The 17,628-nt window shown below is 41.5% G+C and overlaps 1 protein-coding gene across 14 annotated transcripts in view; it reads right to left on the bottom strand.

Annotated features, from left to right (window-relative positions):
- The window catches only part of AIG1 (androgen induced 1), a 319,775-nt gene that overhangs the window by 124,884 nt on the left and 177,263 nt on the right, over positions 1 to 17,628 (bottom strand). The window lies entirely within an intron of this gene.

Below are 17,628 nucleotides of genomic sequence, written 5' to 3'. Positions count from 1 at the left end.
CATAACTGCTTAAAACTCCATTTTGTGGATATACTAAAATTTATTTGACCAATTCCTGTTCTTGGACATTAAGTAGTATAAGATCTTCAATTTTTCATTTATGAAAAATGTCATGATGAATATCTTTTGTAGAATTCTTTGTCTGAATGTCTGAATGTTAAATTATTTTCTTATGGTTAAAGTCTATGAAGATTTTAGGACTGTTGATACATAATGCCAAATTATGTGTGTACCAGCAGCAGGTTAGGAAACGAAGCCAAATTAGCTTCCAGAAAGGATGTACTGGTTTGTAACAGTAGTACATGTATTTAGATATGATGTTTGAAGTCAGACTCCAAAGAAGCTTGGTAGGACCTTCCCATTTGTTGTTTGGATGCAGTGGCCACTCGGATGCTCAGTTTAGTGGGCCAAGATGTGGATGAAATTTGGTGACAAGAAAGGAAAATCAGCTTGTCTTGGTATTGAAATTTGATAGCCAGGTATAAGGGACAAAGATCTTAGGTAAAATTGGGTTAGGGTATAGATTTGCCTTTCAAAATGGGAGTTTCTCGAGTAAGAAGGTGGCAGAACTGAGAACTGAACCACCAGTAAGTTTGAATTCTGTTTAGTACCTCCTAAAGGCCATGAAAGAATCTTTGCTCCTCTCTTGCTGTATTGTTTGCATATTCAAAGAAAATGCAGGAAATTGAATGTTATAATTTTCAAAATTTAATAGGTATCATGGCAAAATGGAACCAGGTGGCAGGAAAAGACATGGTGATGATATCAGAGTGAACATCTTTGAAGCAACATATTGTTTATATTTATAGAGAAAACAGAAATACAGGATTTTAATTTTTTTTAACGTTTATTTATTTTTGAGACAGAGAGAGACAGAGCATGAACAGGGGAGGGGCAGAGAGAGAGGGAGACACAGAATCGGAAACAGGCTCCAGGCTCTGAGCTGTCAGCACAGAGCCCGACGCGGGGCTCGAACTCACGGACCGCGAGATTGTGACCTGAGCCGAAGTCGGCCGCTTAACCGACTGAGCAGGCGCCCCAGAAATACAGGATTTTAAAAGAAATACTGATAGTAGAAATTCTTTGCTTTAAGTGTCCTCCTCTAGGTAACTGTTCTGACTGACAATATATTAGTAATTAGAGAATAGTATTCCTAGAATGTCGGGTGGGTGATTCCACAGTTGGGTAACTTTATATTTTTTTACTCTCTGCTTCTCTATTGTTGTTTTAAAACAGTATAATTAGCACTGAAGGGAACCATGCAAAATGTACATGTGTGTTGATACAGAGACAGTATGTATTTTAAAGATATATTTTATTGTTTTTTTTTTCACTATAATCCAGTCACCTCAGATGACATTGGCCTGAAGTTTCACTGATTTGAAACACCAAAACTAGTTTTACAATGGTGCATTCATGTATAAAATTCAAATGTATAGCTAATAACAAGGCCAAGTCTTGTCAAATCTCACACAGAAAAAAAAAATCCCTGCAAATCAAACATTTACACCGAAGATATTGCTGACTCAGATGGCCTGTGTGGGTTATAGAATGGCGACAATATATTATTTTTGACTTGTGAATATTAAAAAGTGTTTGAATTCTACCTCTTCATCCATTGTTCCAAACTGAGTATAAAATCATCCACATTTCTATATTATATAAGTTCAAATAACTAATCTGAGTATTCTTACTTATCTGGTTGTCATTATTTTACCTAGCCTACTTGCTGATTATCAGATGTCACACCTGGAAGGGTTAGGCTGTACTCTGATGATGCCAGTCAGAAAATCTCTTTGAAAAGTGAAGATCTTTCTAGATCACTTCATTAATGGCATCATCACCGCTAAAAAGGAGCTACTTTTTCCATCAATGACATCATCAATAACAGAAGATCTTTTTGAGGCCAGCTGTGCCTGTGCCAATTGCGCCAGGGGCAAATCTCAGGGTAACAACTTATTCAGAATTTTCAGGCACTAAAGAATATATATCTCCCTCTCTAAAAGTCTATAATGCAAATTATATTTACTGTTAAACAGTATATATTAACAAAAGTAAAAGTAGTACAAAATATTTTTAGCAAATATAGACGTTGCTCTGCGGGTTGGTAAGGTTTTATAAACTAAAAAAATGGGAAAAATCTGTAAATGGGCTTGCTGAATCTCTAAGTAACCTTTAGCAGCCCAATTGTTACCCAAAATCTGGGGCAGCCAGAGGGATAATTATTTTAGAACTACAGGTACAAGAAATCCAGTTCTAATCCACTTCCATGCAACACTCTGCTTGAATGACTTAAGAACTAGGAAGGAAATATTCAAATATTCAAGTCCATCCAAGACCACTTGCTGTACAAGAATGATAATCCTATGTTTTGTTCACCACGATATTTGTAGGAAAGAGCTTGACATATAGGAGGTGATCAATAAATATTTGTAGAGATAATTTAATCTTTGACACAACATCTTAAATGGGTATTATTAACTTCATTTTGCAGATGAGGTAATAAAGACTCAGAAAAGGTAATTCTCTTGCCCAAGATCACAGAGCTGGAGAAAGGGTTCAAGACCAGTCCTGTCTCCAAATCCTAGGCTCCATTTTCTATATTAGAATTATATTTTTAAAAGATATAGTTACATAATCTTTGACTCAATAAACCTGTGGGAGTGCATGATTGAAGATCACTTATGTTGCAATTCAACTGGCCAGAACTCTTTTTTAGTTGAGCCCCAAAATAAAGAGGTCTTCACTATAAGGAATATATTTTGCCAAATGTATTCTTTCCTGTGGTATATAAGCATTCTGAATAATAATAATAAAACCAGCTGGCATAAAGTCAGGAATTTTCAGTGGTGTGATGATAAAGATGGCTGGAGGCAGCTCTTTCGTCTTTTGGCCTAGAAGAGGTCAAGGTGCAACTTTCTTGGTTATCCCACTCTGGGTTGATCTGGTACCTGCTGCCTCCACCACGTCTCCGAAACTCCACCCCAATGGGATCAAAGTCACAGACCTTAAGTGCATGAGCCGGGAAGTCGATGCCACGTCTGCCCCAGCTGCCAAGACTGGACCCTGGGTCTGTCACCCAAAAAGGCAATGATGGGATGATGACATCCCAAGGCAACAGGTGACTGGAAGGGTCTAAGAATGACAGTGAAACTGACCATACTGAATAGACAGACCCAGATTAAGTAGTACCTTCTGCCTCTCCCCCCAGTGTCAAAGGCCCCCAGGAACCAGAGACAGAAGCAAAAGCCCATCAAGCACAGTGGAAGTATCACTTTGATGAGATGGCCAACATTGCCTGACAGATGCAGTACCGATCTTTAGAGTCAGAGAGCTCTCTAGAGCCAGTAAAGAGAACCTGGGGACTTCTCAGTGTGTGGGATGCAGTGCTGATGGCCATCATTTTCATGACATCATAGATGATACTAACAGTGGTACAGTGGAATGCCCAGCTACTTAAGAAGTACAAAGGAAAATATTTCAATAAAGGACCATTTGACAACTGAAAAAAAAAAAAGAGTATTCTCAGGAATGATCTGTTTCTATTTCTCAAGAACAAATACCTTTTAAAGTTTTCTCAGGTATAGACACACGTTGGATAAACAAAGAAAGAGATAAAGTCTGGTTGCCAGCGGTGGCTCTTAAGAATTGTATTGGACTGTTTTTCTATAGTGCATTGTCAACAGAACAATTGCCCGCAGCTGAGTTGCTGAGGTTTGACTCCTTCCTCCTTTCCTTCCTTCCTTCCTTCTTCTTTCTTTCTTTCTTCTTTTTCTTCTTTCTTTATTCCTTTTTTTTTTTTTTGCTTTTTTAAAGCACTATGTAAGATGAAGAGTTGACAGCACAAGAAATAAACCTTTGATCTGATCTATAAACTCTATCCTGGAAAGCACTGCTCTATTATGTAAGTAGTTATCCTATCCCAAGCGCAAGTTTCCATTGCTGCTAATTTTGATGAGACTGTGATCAGAAAATTGTGTCCAGAAAGGGAAGTCTAAATCTATCTTGGGTTTTTGCATCCCTTGTGTTTTTTTCAAATGGGGTTCAGATGGGTTCTCTTTATGGAACGGTGATTATCACCATGAACTGACCAGCCCCCCAAGGTAAAGGTCAGCCTGCAGAGCGGATCCTGATTGTGTCTTACCACACTATAAGACTTCAAGCAGGTTCTTGTACATTTGTGAAGCTCAGTATATGTATGTATATATTTTTTTGGGTAAAATGAGAAGGTTGCATTAAACTAGTGCACCACAAACTTCAGTCATGATGAGCTAGCATTTTAAGCTTTGCTATATCACATACGAGGGCTCACCGAGGCATTAGGCATAGTAGACACAGTGTCCAAGGCCCATGAAAGTGTTTTAATTTCTTTTACAATCAGAAGAAAAAAATGAACTTTTAGAGTTGAAGATTATATTCATTTTTATGCTAATACAGTCATAAAATGTTATATATATAATATATAAATACATATATACACATATGTACACTGTATAAAACATACAATATATATTTATATGTGTAAGTGTATATATATCTCAATATGTAAGTGTATATATATCTGTATATATATCTGAATAAATGTTGGAAAGGACCCAGAAATGCAAAGTGCCTAGGGCATAAAACAGTAAAAAATCATAATGCAGCCCTGTTACATGCAACCTGATTTTTTAAAAAAATATATTTTCTTTGGGAATGCAAGCTGGTGCAGCCACTCTGGAAAACAGTATGGAGGTTCCTCAAGAAACTAAAAATAGAAGTACCCTACAACCCAGCAATTGCACTACTACGCATTTATCCACGGATACAGGTTGTGCTGTTTCAAAGGGACACATGCACCCCCATGTTTATAGCAGCACTATCAACAATAGACAAAGTATGGAAAGAGCCCAAACGTCCATCAACAGATGAATGGATAAAGAAGATGTGGTATACACACACACACACACACACACACACACACACACACAATGGAATATTACTCAGCAATCAAAAAGAATGAAAGCTTGCCATTTGCAACTGTGTGGATGGAACTGGAGGGTATTATGCTGAGTGATATTAGTCAGTCAGAGAAAGACAAAAATCATATGACTTCACTCGTATGAGGACCTTAAGAGACAAAACAGATGAACATAAGGGAAGGGAAGCAAAACTAATATAAAAACAGGAAGGGGACAAAACATAAGAGACTCTTAAATATGGAGAACAAATAGAGGGTTACTGGAGGAGTTGTGGGAGGGGCAATGGGCTAAATGGGTAAGGGGCATTAAGGAATCTACTCCTGAAATCATTGTTGCACTATATGCTAACTAACTTGGAGGTAAATTAAAAAATAAATTAAATTTAAAAAATTAAAAATAATAAATTAGGAAAAAAATGGGTGATGGGCATTAGGGAGGGCACTTGTGGGATGAGTACTGGGTGTTACATGTACGTGATGAATCACTAAATTCTACTCCTGAAACCATTATTACACTATATGCTAACTAACTTGGGTTTCAACAAAATTAAAAAATAAAAAAAAAATTAAAAAAATTTTTAAATAAAAAAATTATTTTCTTATCGAATTCACATTAAAAACTACATGTATTTAAAGGGAAACTTAAGAGACTTATAAACTCTGATGAATAGAATATCACTTTCCATACATAGAAGATAATTACAAAAACAAGTACAATGGAAATTAATTGATATTATTACATGTTGGCTAGATAGGTTGGTCTGGTTGATGGCTCTTATTCTGAGGCCTGTTCTGTATGTGCTCAGTAGGGAAGTCAGTCGGCATTGGATGGGCATTAAAGACACACTAGCGTGAAACAGAGACTTCTCTAGAGGAAATCAGAGGGATTGAAAGGTGATGGAGAAGAAATTACCTTTTCACTATGCGAGTCAATATTGCTTAACACCAGGTCCCTGCACCATGTCAATTATCTATCATCAGAGCTACACTCTCGATGCACCGGAACAGATGACCTATACGTCATAGCTGTACCCTTTTGGAGCTAACTTATTTGCTTTCTGAACAGATGCTCTTTTGCCAGAAGAATGGAGAGATGAGTAGGAAGTGGAGGTACTGATGGAGGAATCTAAGGGTTTTAACAGGATTAAGGAAATGGGCTTACAATGCACAAGAAGTATCCGGACGTGCCACCAGGATAGACATTTTGAGTGTCTGTGATGGCAATCAGTAGCCTACAAACTCCAGGGAAGTCTTAGAATAAACTTTATTGTGGAATAAATAGAAGGATGTAAACTATGCTGTGTGATGGCATGAATTCAGGCAAGCAGAATGAATGAATTAGGGAACGGCTCAGGATTATTTTAGAGCTCTGGAATCTAGAATTGCCATCTGAGTGTACAATACAAAATACAATACAAAAAACAATAGACAAGATCTGAAGAGTATGTTCAACTGCCATTTCTCTGGTCTTTCCCCTTCTCTCCAATATGCATATATATATTTTTTTTTTAATTAAAATTTTTTAATGCTTATTTATTTTTGAGAGAGAGAGAGACAGACAGAGGACGAGCGGGGGAGGGGCAGAGAGAGACGGAGACACAGAATCCGAAGCAAGCTCCAGGCTCTGAGGTGTCAGCGCAGAGCCCGATGCAGGGCTCAGACTCATGAACCATGAGCTCATGACCTGAGCCAAAGTCAGATGCTTAACCGACTGAGCCACCCAAGCGCCCATCTCCAAAATATTTTTTAATAGGACAGTACTGCTCCCATACCATGTGAACATCAGACAAAAACTGTTTCCTCCTTGGGGGAAAAATCAGCCTTTGAATGTGAAGTACCAGACCAGTCCCTGCTCAGCTGGTAATAAGAGAGCTGGCAATCCCATGTCTGCCCGTGTGCATCTGCAGGACACAGGCAGACCTCTGGGAGTGTTCTCAAAGTAATGTGTACATCACATCACCTGGTGAGCTTGTTAGAAATGAGATTGCTGGGCCTTGCTTCCAGGGTGTCTGGTTTATTGGATGCAGAGTAGAGCTCACGGTGGTTCTCGCCTTCATGTTTGTCAGCATATCTAGAGTTTCTTACATCCCTGTGACCACTTTTGACCACAAATAAAAAGTTGAAGGATGGTTGTATGTGTGTGCACGGGTGTCATCATGCACCTGCATTATTGGGGCGATCTAGGCTGCAGGCAGGGCTAGAGAAATGACCAGACTTTCCTAGCAAGACAGGGCAAGGGAGAGTCCCTTTGGTGTCCTAACAATTTATAGGTATATCATAAATAAAAATCTTCAACTAGAAAACTGATCTAGGACACAGGAAGTTGTACACTCCATATTGTAACTTGAATATTTTTTAGATGTGTTACTTATCTATTTATTGAGAGAGAGAGAGAGAGAGAGAGAGAGAGAGAGAGAGAGAATCCCAAGCAGCCTCCTCGCTGTTACTGCACACAGCCCCACACGGGGCTCAATCTCACGAACTGTGAGATCATGACCTAGGTCGAAATCAAGAGTTGGACGCTTAACCGACTGAGCCACCCAAGGCGCCTCTGTAACTTCAATATTTTGTTTGCTTGCTTTCCACCCCCCCCCCCCCCACTCATATAGAATAAAAGGTGCTATTAAAAGAGAGAAATCTTAGTCTCCCATAAAGCAAGAAGGGATTTCCAAGTTTGAAGTGAAGCCCACTGTATTCGCAAAATGTGATCTAAAATGTAAGAAAAGGTGACATTAGGGAAGTCTGGCAAAAATCACAAAATGCTGACTGATCCGAACTTTGCAAAGCTTCTGGGCTCTCCAAATAAGTCAAATGTTTGATGAATTCAGGGAGAAGCAGAGCTGGGTGGGGACTTGCACAGAACTGGGTGGGTCTTCCCTTGGGGCGACTGTAAATCCAGAATCAGCGGGGGCTGGGGGGGGGTGGGAGGGTGAGGGTGGGGGTGGGGAGGAGGGGAGGATCTGCAATGACATTCCAGGCACCATGGAAACAAAGCTGATACAGGCTCTAAAACACCTAAATTTTTAACTCGGAAAACCTGCCGAGTTTTATCCTGCCGCCAGAAACGGTCTTTGCTGATTTTACTAATGGGTCAGCTCAAAATGTGCCATCCTCCCTCACTTGCTTCACAGTAGAGATATTTCAGTGTTTGGAATGATAGGGAACTGCTCGTCTTGACCACTTCTCCACATGTCAGACCAAGCCTCCCGCTCTCGAGGGCCCGGGCGCCGCATTTAGTGTGGCAATGCTTGTACAATAATGGCACAGAATTTCTCTGGAAACTGCCAGAGTGGTTTTGATGGCCCCTCTCTGCTGTGGTATCGGGTACCTGTTCCGGCTGGTCTACACAGGCATCTCAGAATCAGGTTAGAAATGGGACCCAGGGTCAGAAACTCAGACTCAGATGGAACCAGTATTTATCGAGTGCCAGTATGTTCCAGGCACTTCCAAAACTCTTCATGAGGTCAGTACTGAATGTGGGACTCACCCAGTCCTAACATTAGCCCTGACAACCGTTAGGATATGGTTTTAATAATTAGGCCAAATAAACAAAAGAGTGCCACGCGTTAAACCAAGACATGCAGATCTTTGCAATTAAGAGCAAACGGTGTATCACAGAAATAATTACAGTGGGACAGTGGCACTGTTTTACTGAGTTATTATCTCTGCATTTATAAAGCATTTTAATTTTTTATTTATTGTAATTATTTCATTTTAGAAAGAAAGAGAGAGAGAGTGTGCAAGTGGGGAAGAGGGGCAGAAGGAGAGAGAGAGAAAATCCTAAGCAGGCTCTATACTCCGCGTGGAACCTGACCGACACAGGGCTCGATCCCATGACCCTGGAACCACGACCTGAGTCAAAATCAGGAGTCAGATGCTCAACTGACTGAGCCACCCAGGCACCCTTTAAAAAGCATTTTTAACATGACTTGAGGCCAGTTAGTATCTCCTGCTGAATCTTCCCAAGGAAGGCATCCACAGGGGCTAAGGGTCTGTGGCATAGTTAGGGAGTTGTACTGTGGACCCAGCAGCCAGTGGGCCACCAAAAAGAATTCTTTTTGTAAATGTGACCCCAGAGTTGATCCGTGCTGTAAAAGCAACTTTAAAGGGCCCTATATTCACTTCTTCCATGAACATTGTACAATTAGTGTTTGTGGTTCTCAGAGAACAACACCTCTCGTGACTGTCCTCAGGCAGTCAAATGATCATAATATGATGAGACACACGCAAGCATGCAGACCTGTGATGGTACAATGGCCGGGTGATCCGATCTGCTCAGGCAGGACACGGGGAAACTCTATGCAGCGGAGACACTTGAACTGGGTCGTTAAGTGTGTCTAGGGCTTCAAGGAGGAAGTTCATTCACAAAGCTAAGAAGTGTGTAAAGGCACAGCACACATCACTGATATGTCTGTCACCACTGCAGGACATGAAGGAGAAGGAAGAAGTCAGTTTGGACAGGTTAGGTGGGCATAAACCAAATCATGGAGTGCTTTATATGGACTCTGTCCTGTAGGAAGCAGAGATACCTCCAGACGCTCCAACTCCTTCCATGGAGTTTAATATAGAAGTAGAAGAAACATACCGGGGTATTAGCAGGAGACAGAGCAAGCTGGCGGCAGGGGAGAGGGCGGATTGGAGAGAGGAGAGATTCCTCTACCAACTTGCTCCCCTGCCCTTCTTTCCTTCTACCTGACTTGCCTCTTCTTGTGGAATGGACTTTATTCTCTCCCTGACTTCCTTCTAGGGTTTCCTCAGCCTCTACCTCTTTGCAGCCCCCTCGCCTATGGGCCCCCCTTCCACTCTTGTTTTCTCTTCCATTTTAGCACTAAAGTACTGTGATGCTGAAGACAACAGAGGGACAAGAACAAAAACAAAGCTAGTCTTTAATTTTGGCAAATACGTATTTGACGAGTAAACACATAAATGTGATTGCTGTGTTTTATGTTGCTTCCCCCATTATTAATTTATGTGCATACATACTGAATACACAGCCACAAGAATAGCTACCATTCACTGAGCTCCTAACATATGCTCAGTTTTATGCTGGACACTGTCCACCAGTATCATATTTTAGTTCCCACAGCAACTCTAAAGCAATAGCTATTTTCATCTTCATTTTATAAGTGAGGAAATGGAAGAAGAGAAGGATTAACTTGTCAGAGGTCATGTACCTCTAGTAAATGGTGCAGCCAGCCTTAGACCTCAGACCTACCTGACTCTAAAACCCGTGCTTTTATGGGGACAGACACACTGTTTCCCATGCTTGATGTCTGTTCGTTCACTCAGCAAATACTAACGGCACTCTATGTGTCCCTCATGATTCCAGGTTCTTCAAATATATCTCAAGACAGAGCAGAGATTTTCAATCCCCGTAGGTTATCGTTCTTGGGAATGCATTTCAACTAGGCTCATACAAATTTAAAGTCTCTCACCTCAGAAAAGACCAAATTCATTAGGGTTGTATGAGGATTATATGAGATCCTATAGTAAGAGGGGCTTGCATGGTACATGCAAGAAATAATTGAAGTTATTCTGTGAGCTCTCCCACTTAAGATCTCCCATGTTGCCACATAATACTGTCTAAAATTTACTGTGTGCCAGGAATCCCACTAAGTACTTCACATGGACTAAAACTCATTTACATCTCACAATGATCCTTTGAAGCGTATATTGTTGCCAATCATTTTACAAAAACTGAGGCACAGACAAGTAAAGAAAGTTGCTCAAGGTTGCCAACCATAAGGTGGCGTGGACAGTTTGGCTTCGGCGCCACCCTTTGAACCATGGGGCCACGTTGCCTCTGGAGTATCTGGGAAGACCCGACGATAGGGAAATTGCTAGTGGAAGAACAGGTATCGGAGAAGGGTTGGTTTTATGGCTGTGCCTGAGAGAAGGAACCTGCCTCCTCTCAACCCCCATTCACTTCGGTAAGATTCCAGGGGCTGCGGGATGAATGGCTGTACGCTCAGGTTTACAAAGAAGACCATGAGGCCAGACTTTCTGTTCATGCTTGGGGGTAAATCCCATGGGTACTGAGGGCCTCAGCTTGGTAAAGGGGCAGAGGTGAGAATAGCCCCAATCCGCTGACATGGAACAGCACTCTCTTTCTGGGATGCTCTTCATGCTACCTTTTTTGTCTTTTCTTTGCTCTACTCTCCTTAAAAATGTTTTGAAGTTGTTTTTTTTTTTTTTTAATTTTTTAATGTTTATTTATTTCTGAGAAAGAGAGACCGAGTGTGAGCTGGGGAAGGGCAGAGAGAGAGAGGGAGACACAGAATCCAAAGTGGGCTCCAGGCTCTGTGCTGTCAGCACAGAGCCCAACATGGTGCTTGAGCCCACAAACTATGAGATCATGACCTGAGCCGAAGTCAGACGCTTAACCAACTGAGCCACCCAGGTGTCCCAAAAATGTTTTGAAGTTTTGAAAAGCATTCTAGGAGGTGGGTTGAAAAATGGCAAAAGGGAGAGCCATGGGGGATATGGTACAGGTAGGAGGTGAGGGGAGAGAAAACGTAATCAGGGGTTTCCACAGCTGATACAACCTAAAACCCTCTCAAGGATTGTGATGCACTGACAAGTTTAGGGAACAAATATAGAACACAAAACCTACTGTTAGGAGCACTCTGAAATTAACAAAGAAACTTCAAAAAGAAGAAACTAGGATTTTAATGTTATTGGCGTGCTTCTTAAAAATTATTTTGAGCTCAACAAATCCACTTATCCATATATGTCAGCATCCTCCAATGTTAGGGTATTCCTCTAAAAACACAATTCTGACCATTTGGTTTCCTTCTCTAAAGCCTTCTCATGATCTTCAGAACAAAGTCCAAATTTCTTAGCATTGCCTTCAAAGGCTCATACCATTGTATTAACCTATGTTTCTAGATTAACCTCAGACCATTCTATATGGGCAGCTGTCACTGTTCCCCCAAAAGGCCTTATGTATTTATGCCTTTGTTCGTGCTCTTTTGTCTGACTGCAACCCCCGGATGTTTGGGACCTTCTCTGTAGTATATACATAAGACAGGGTCATTTTCTGCTTACTAAAGAATCATTCCTCTGCACCTCCACAGTTAGGGGAGGCCACTGTGCCTAGTTCTGCTCATGGCCTATTATTAAAAGAAATTACATGGGAGCTTCTAGGCTAATGCATTTTCAAGCTGGAGTGAATATATAGTATATTAACATAGCTCATAATGCTACAGTTAACATGAAGGACGGAGACCCCAACGCAGTGGGAACAGTTCTTTAAGGAGAAGGAACAGATCTTACTGACCATTGTAGGTTCAGCTCCCTGTACTGCACAGAAAACTTAGTAGGGTCTCAGTAAACTTTTGTTCAAAGACCGATAGTAAGACTTTCTCTTAAGTAAACCCTATTCTCTCCTTAGTTTTATTATTTTAAAACCCGGCAGTTTAAGAGGAATAAAAAATAAGTTCCTGGATGCAATATATAAGTAAATTTTAAATAATACCTTCATCTTGAAAGCACGAAAACTATAATTCACTATTACAGAAGAAGGGGGCTACTTTGCCTCAAACAATATTCACATGGGACTAAGTCACCAAACTAAAGCTGCATATTCACAAAATATATAGAGTTATTAATTTTTTGAAGCGAGAAACAGTAATATGTTCCCAGTGACCTTTATAATTTCGTCACACTCCTCTATCACAGTGTATGAGCAGATTTCTGTAATCCTAAAGAACCTTCCTCAACTGAGTCTCCAAATACAATGATTTCAAGTGGTTTTCATTTACCCTTGTTTACGATAAAATAAATGTTATGCTGATTGATCGGCAAATGTCTACCAGCAGCAATAAGAACAATTATGTTTGACATGAAGACATTATAAAATCTATAACCCAAACCTTTAAAGCCCGATTTGAAATGTCAAATTTGACTTATGAGAAACAGTTATAATCCTGCTTCATGCAAAAAGCATTAGGTTAATACTGGAGCAAAGTAGTGTTGCCAAGCGTGTGCTGGCATAATTAATCAGGGATATTTCAGAAACGAATCGTCTCCAAGAGGTTATTGATTTACTGTCACGACACATTTTCCTTACGGCTGCGATGGTGCTCTGGGGCTGGGATGCGCTGGCATGAATGTTTCAGTGACTAAGCCTTGATCCGTCCTCCTGGACGCCTGCCATCCTGCACTGACATCTGCAAACACTCACATTTGACAGCTTCATGCCTGAGCCTGGTGGCTTCCAAGTTGATTAGGGTTAGTTCAGAGGGGTTTTGGACTAGTCTGAGTGTAATCGAAAGCAGAGAGCTGTGAGTCTCCAGACAGTGACATGCACCTAGTAAACAGTATCATATTAATAGAGGCTGTGCATGTGCATCTACACATACACAAGTTACACCCATGCAAACACACACCCGTGCACGCACACGTGTAAACACATGCACACACATACAAGCGCACATGCACATGCCCATGCATACACATACAAGCGTACACACACACACAGCATACTTAAGGAATGGGGCAGATTTCACTTTTAATATCGAAGCTTCCTCTATTATCTATTAAACTAAATTTGAGTCTTAAAGAAACACTTTGGGGTGCCTGGGTGGCTCAGTCATTTAAAGGTATGACTTCGGCTCACGTCATGATCTCACAGTTCTGTGGGTTCAAGCCCCGTGTCGGGCTCTGTGCTGACAGCTCAGAGCCTGGAGCCTGCTTCACATTCTGTGTCTCCCTCTCTCTCCGCCCTCCCCTGCTTGAGCTCCGTCTCTTTCTGTCTCTCAAAAATAATACATAAATGTTAAAAATTATGAAAAAGAAACATTAAACACATACAAAGTAGTCATAACTTAGCTCTTTTTTACTACAGTGATTCCATGATAGAAGGTAATTGTGCCAGAAGTCCTTAGAGTAGAGTATTCTAATATTCTCCCAAAGACTATAGGGTACAGTTTCCCTGATGAACATGGATGCAAAAATTCCCAACAAGATACTAGCCAACTGGGTCCAACCATGCATTAAAAGAATTATCCACCATGATCAAGTGGGATTTATTTATGGGATGCAAGGCTGGTTCAATATCTGCAAATCAATCAATGTGTACATCACATTAATAAAAGAAAGGGCAAGAACCACATGATCCTCTCAATAGATGCAGAGAAAGCATTTGACGAAATACAACATCGTTTTTTTGGTAAAAACCCTCAAGAAAGTAGTGATAGAAGGATCATACCTCAAAGTCATAAAAGCCGTATACGAAAGACCCACCATTCTCCCCACTGAGGGAAAACAGAGCTTTCCCCCCTAAGGTCAGGAACATGACAGGGATGTCCACTCTCGCCACTGTTATTCAACATAGTGTTGGAAGTCCTAGCCTCAGCCATCAGACAACACAAAGAAATAAAAGGCATCCAAATCGGCAAGGAGGAAGTCAAACTTTCACTCTTCCCAAAGATTATAGGGGAAAGTCAAGGAGAAAGTGGTAATTTAGCTCACGGCTCAAAACTTTTTCTCTGCAGACTCTTAATTTGGCTTTGCAAACAGATAAGGACACACTTTCTACACAAAGTTATGTTGATGGTTATAGGAGTGTGGATGGCCCAATAGTAGTTCCTGGGTGGAAAGAGGCCTCTAGGAAATGGATAGCATCTCTGTTATTCTGGGCTCAATGTATGTTAGGCTCAATGTCCCTTCCATGTCTGTTTTCAAGCCATATTTCCGTGCACATTGTATGTCTTGCTTATTAGGCTGCCTCAATGATTGTATGGCCAGCACTAAGTACAGAAGAATGGAGACTGTAGTGTCTGCATAAGCTCTTCTCTCTGAGGGGGTGTGAAGAGAAAACAGGGCCAGCAAGCCATTCACTGTTAGCTGGCTACATGACCTCGGGCCCTTCTGGATCCCAGGCCCCTCATCTGTAAGAGTCCGCAGCAGTGGACAGCAGGGATCCTGTTCAAGTCCTGAGGATTCATGTCTACATCCTTGATTATACATTTCTGCACCTAGTGTTTTTATCTGCCCTTCCTTTTTTCTTTATTGTGTGAACTTTCATCTTAACTGTGACACATATACAGAAAAGTGCACAAATAATAAGTGTCCAGGAGACGAATGTTCACAAAGTGAACTCTCTCTAGTAACCAGCACCCACACCAAGCTACTGAGCATTATAAGTCCCCCAAAATATCCTCCTCCTACCCCTTCTTGTCACAGCTAATCCCCCCAAGGTCACCACTACTCTGAGTCTGAACACCAAAGTAGTTTTGTTTCATTGTTAAGATTTATGTGAATGAAATGCAGTATGTTTTTTTTTTTTTTTTTTTTTTGCTGGGGGGGGGGGTGCCTGGCTGGTTTTGCTCAATATTCCATCTGTGAGACTCATCCATGCTGAAGTGTAGAGTTGTGGGCTTCCATTATCACAGCTGTATAGTACTCCACTGTGTGAACACAACACAACTGATTCATTTATTCTCCTGTTGATGACACCATGGCTCTTTCCAGTTTGGTCCATCACGAAACCATGCTGCTATGAGTATTCCTGGATTTCTTCTTTTGGGGAACACGTGTTTGCATTTTTGTTGACTATATACTGAGGAGAGGAGCTGCAGGGCACACTTCTGGGTGTTCAGCTGTAGTAGATAACTCCAAAGAGTTTTCCAGAGTGAATGTACCAATTTACACTCCCATCATTGGCATATAGAATCCCACTGGTTCCACATCTTTGTCAGCCTTGATAGTGTCTGTTTCATTTCAGTCATTCTCATGCTTGCCCTTTAAATGACAGTGTTGCATTTCTAACTTATATCACCTTTAGACCTAGGGGGCCCAGGCTGCCACAGTGTTGCAGGTCAGGTTCCCTGGGGAGCAGATTCTGAGATGGAAACCAGCATGCAGTAGGTCTCTTAGGGAGTTTCTGAGCATCAGCGCCTGTCAGGGGAGAAGAAGGATGAGCAGTGCAGCAGAGGGAGAAACCAGCCCGCAATGCGGTCTCAGCATGGCTGACCCATCAAGAGCTCTGCAGCCAGCCATGCCCTTCAGAACTGCCAGGAACTGGAGTAGGTGGGCCTGGTCTTTATGTCCTCATGGACTGGTTATGGGTTGCGGGCTGAAACAGGGAAGGAACCTGACCTTTAGCAAGACAGTTCTCCTCAGGATAGTCCCCTGAGACAATTTACAGGACGGGCTGAAGAGGGCAGCATACCTGGCTGCTGGGGAAGTAAGTCCTTTGTTCCAAAGGGGACCTGTGTGGCACATCACAGCGTCCACTGAACACGGATGGTCTTTGTTCAAGCTGTGTTTGCCAGCACATCCCATGTCTTGGCCGTACAATCAGCAGCGCAGCTAGCGCAAACCTCTATTTGTGAAGTTCATGGAGGGAATATCTACCATGACGAGAGCCTGACAATTCACAACTGCACTGCAAGGCTATGAATGCGCTACCATTGCCGTTTATGTGAACGTCGTGTTTTTAGGAAGCAAGAAACTGGTCAGTAAGTGGCAAAATTCCTCATGACCACTTCATTTGGGGGTTATAAAGTCTGCTACTGTAATTGTATAAATGGTCTCAGGCGTGACCAATAAGCCTCCGTGACGTGTAACTGGGTTCTTATTAACCAGGGCGCAGTTGGCACCTAATGCTGTTTATAACTTGCTATCAATTTGTAGCTATTCAACAATTTCTTCAGTTGAAAAAGGCATATGCTAGATTTATTCAGCTGAATAAGGCATAGGCTAGACCATCTAGTTTTGGTGATCATGGATTTGGGATTCTAGGAAACATGCCCGTCATGCAGACAATGTATTCTCTTGTGAGACAGTGCATATGGGAGGGGTTTCTGGGGGAAGAAATATGCTTCAGGCTCCAGATCTATATCTTAACAAATGACCTTTGGTTTTATTTTTCCTTATGGCCTATGCTTTGTTATTTGCACCCACAGACCAATATTTTAAACAACTTTATTTCCCAAACCATATATATCAACTCAATCCTCCCCATTTTAATATAATTAATCAAAGACACACATTTGGGCCAGATTCGGGTCAGTATGAGATCAACAGTATTACTACACAGCTCACAGAGTTCAGCCAAATCAAAGAAACCTAACATTTTCATTAGCCTCTGCAGCCTAATCAAGGGTAGAGATGCATTTTTGTAGGTTTAAACACAGCTTGTGCATTGTTCTCCACACCTATTTTTGTTGACCCCTTAGGAGTCAGGTCCCCATTGTGCAGATATCTAGGGTAAATAGAAAAAGCCCCAGTGTAAATAGTGATGAATGGAATTTGTGTCTCTTCACTGAGAGTCCTCCTCACTAGTGGCTTTTGGACCTCCAAGGGCTGTTAATCAGCTTTTGTGTTTAGGTCAACCCATTGCTCCAGCCAATGTATCTCCCTGGCTCAGTATTCCTCTTGCTCTGATAGTCATGAATCAAAGCTTTATGGGAGCCACTAAGGAAGGAAGCAGGATGAGGTCAGAGTTCACTTGAAGACCTGAGAATCTTCTGACTCTCAGAATCAGAGAGGATGTGAGAGAAAGGATGGGAGAAAGACTATTCGATGGTATGAAATGAGGAGCATTATGGGTGTGTGAACTAGATATAGCAGCCAGTTCCAGAATGCTGGGGCTAGGACTAAAGTGAGCTAAGGGTAATAAGCTATGTGCTATGCTCTACAAGGATGGGCACCTTAGGGGT

Source organism: Neofelis nebulosa, chromosome 6 (genome assembly GCF_028018385.1).
Source record: "Neofelis nebulosa isolate mNeoNeb1 chromosome 6, mNeoNeb1.pri, whole genome shotgun sequence".
Classification (NCBI taxonomy): Eukaryota; Metazoa; Chordata; class Mammalia; order Carnivora; family Felidae; genus Neofelis; species Neofelis nebulosa.
Note: the sequence above shows the minus strand (reverse complement) of the source record. Positions and strands in the feature narration are given on the sequence as shown.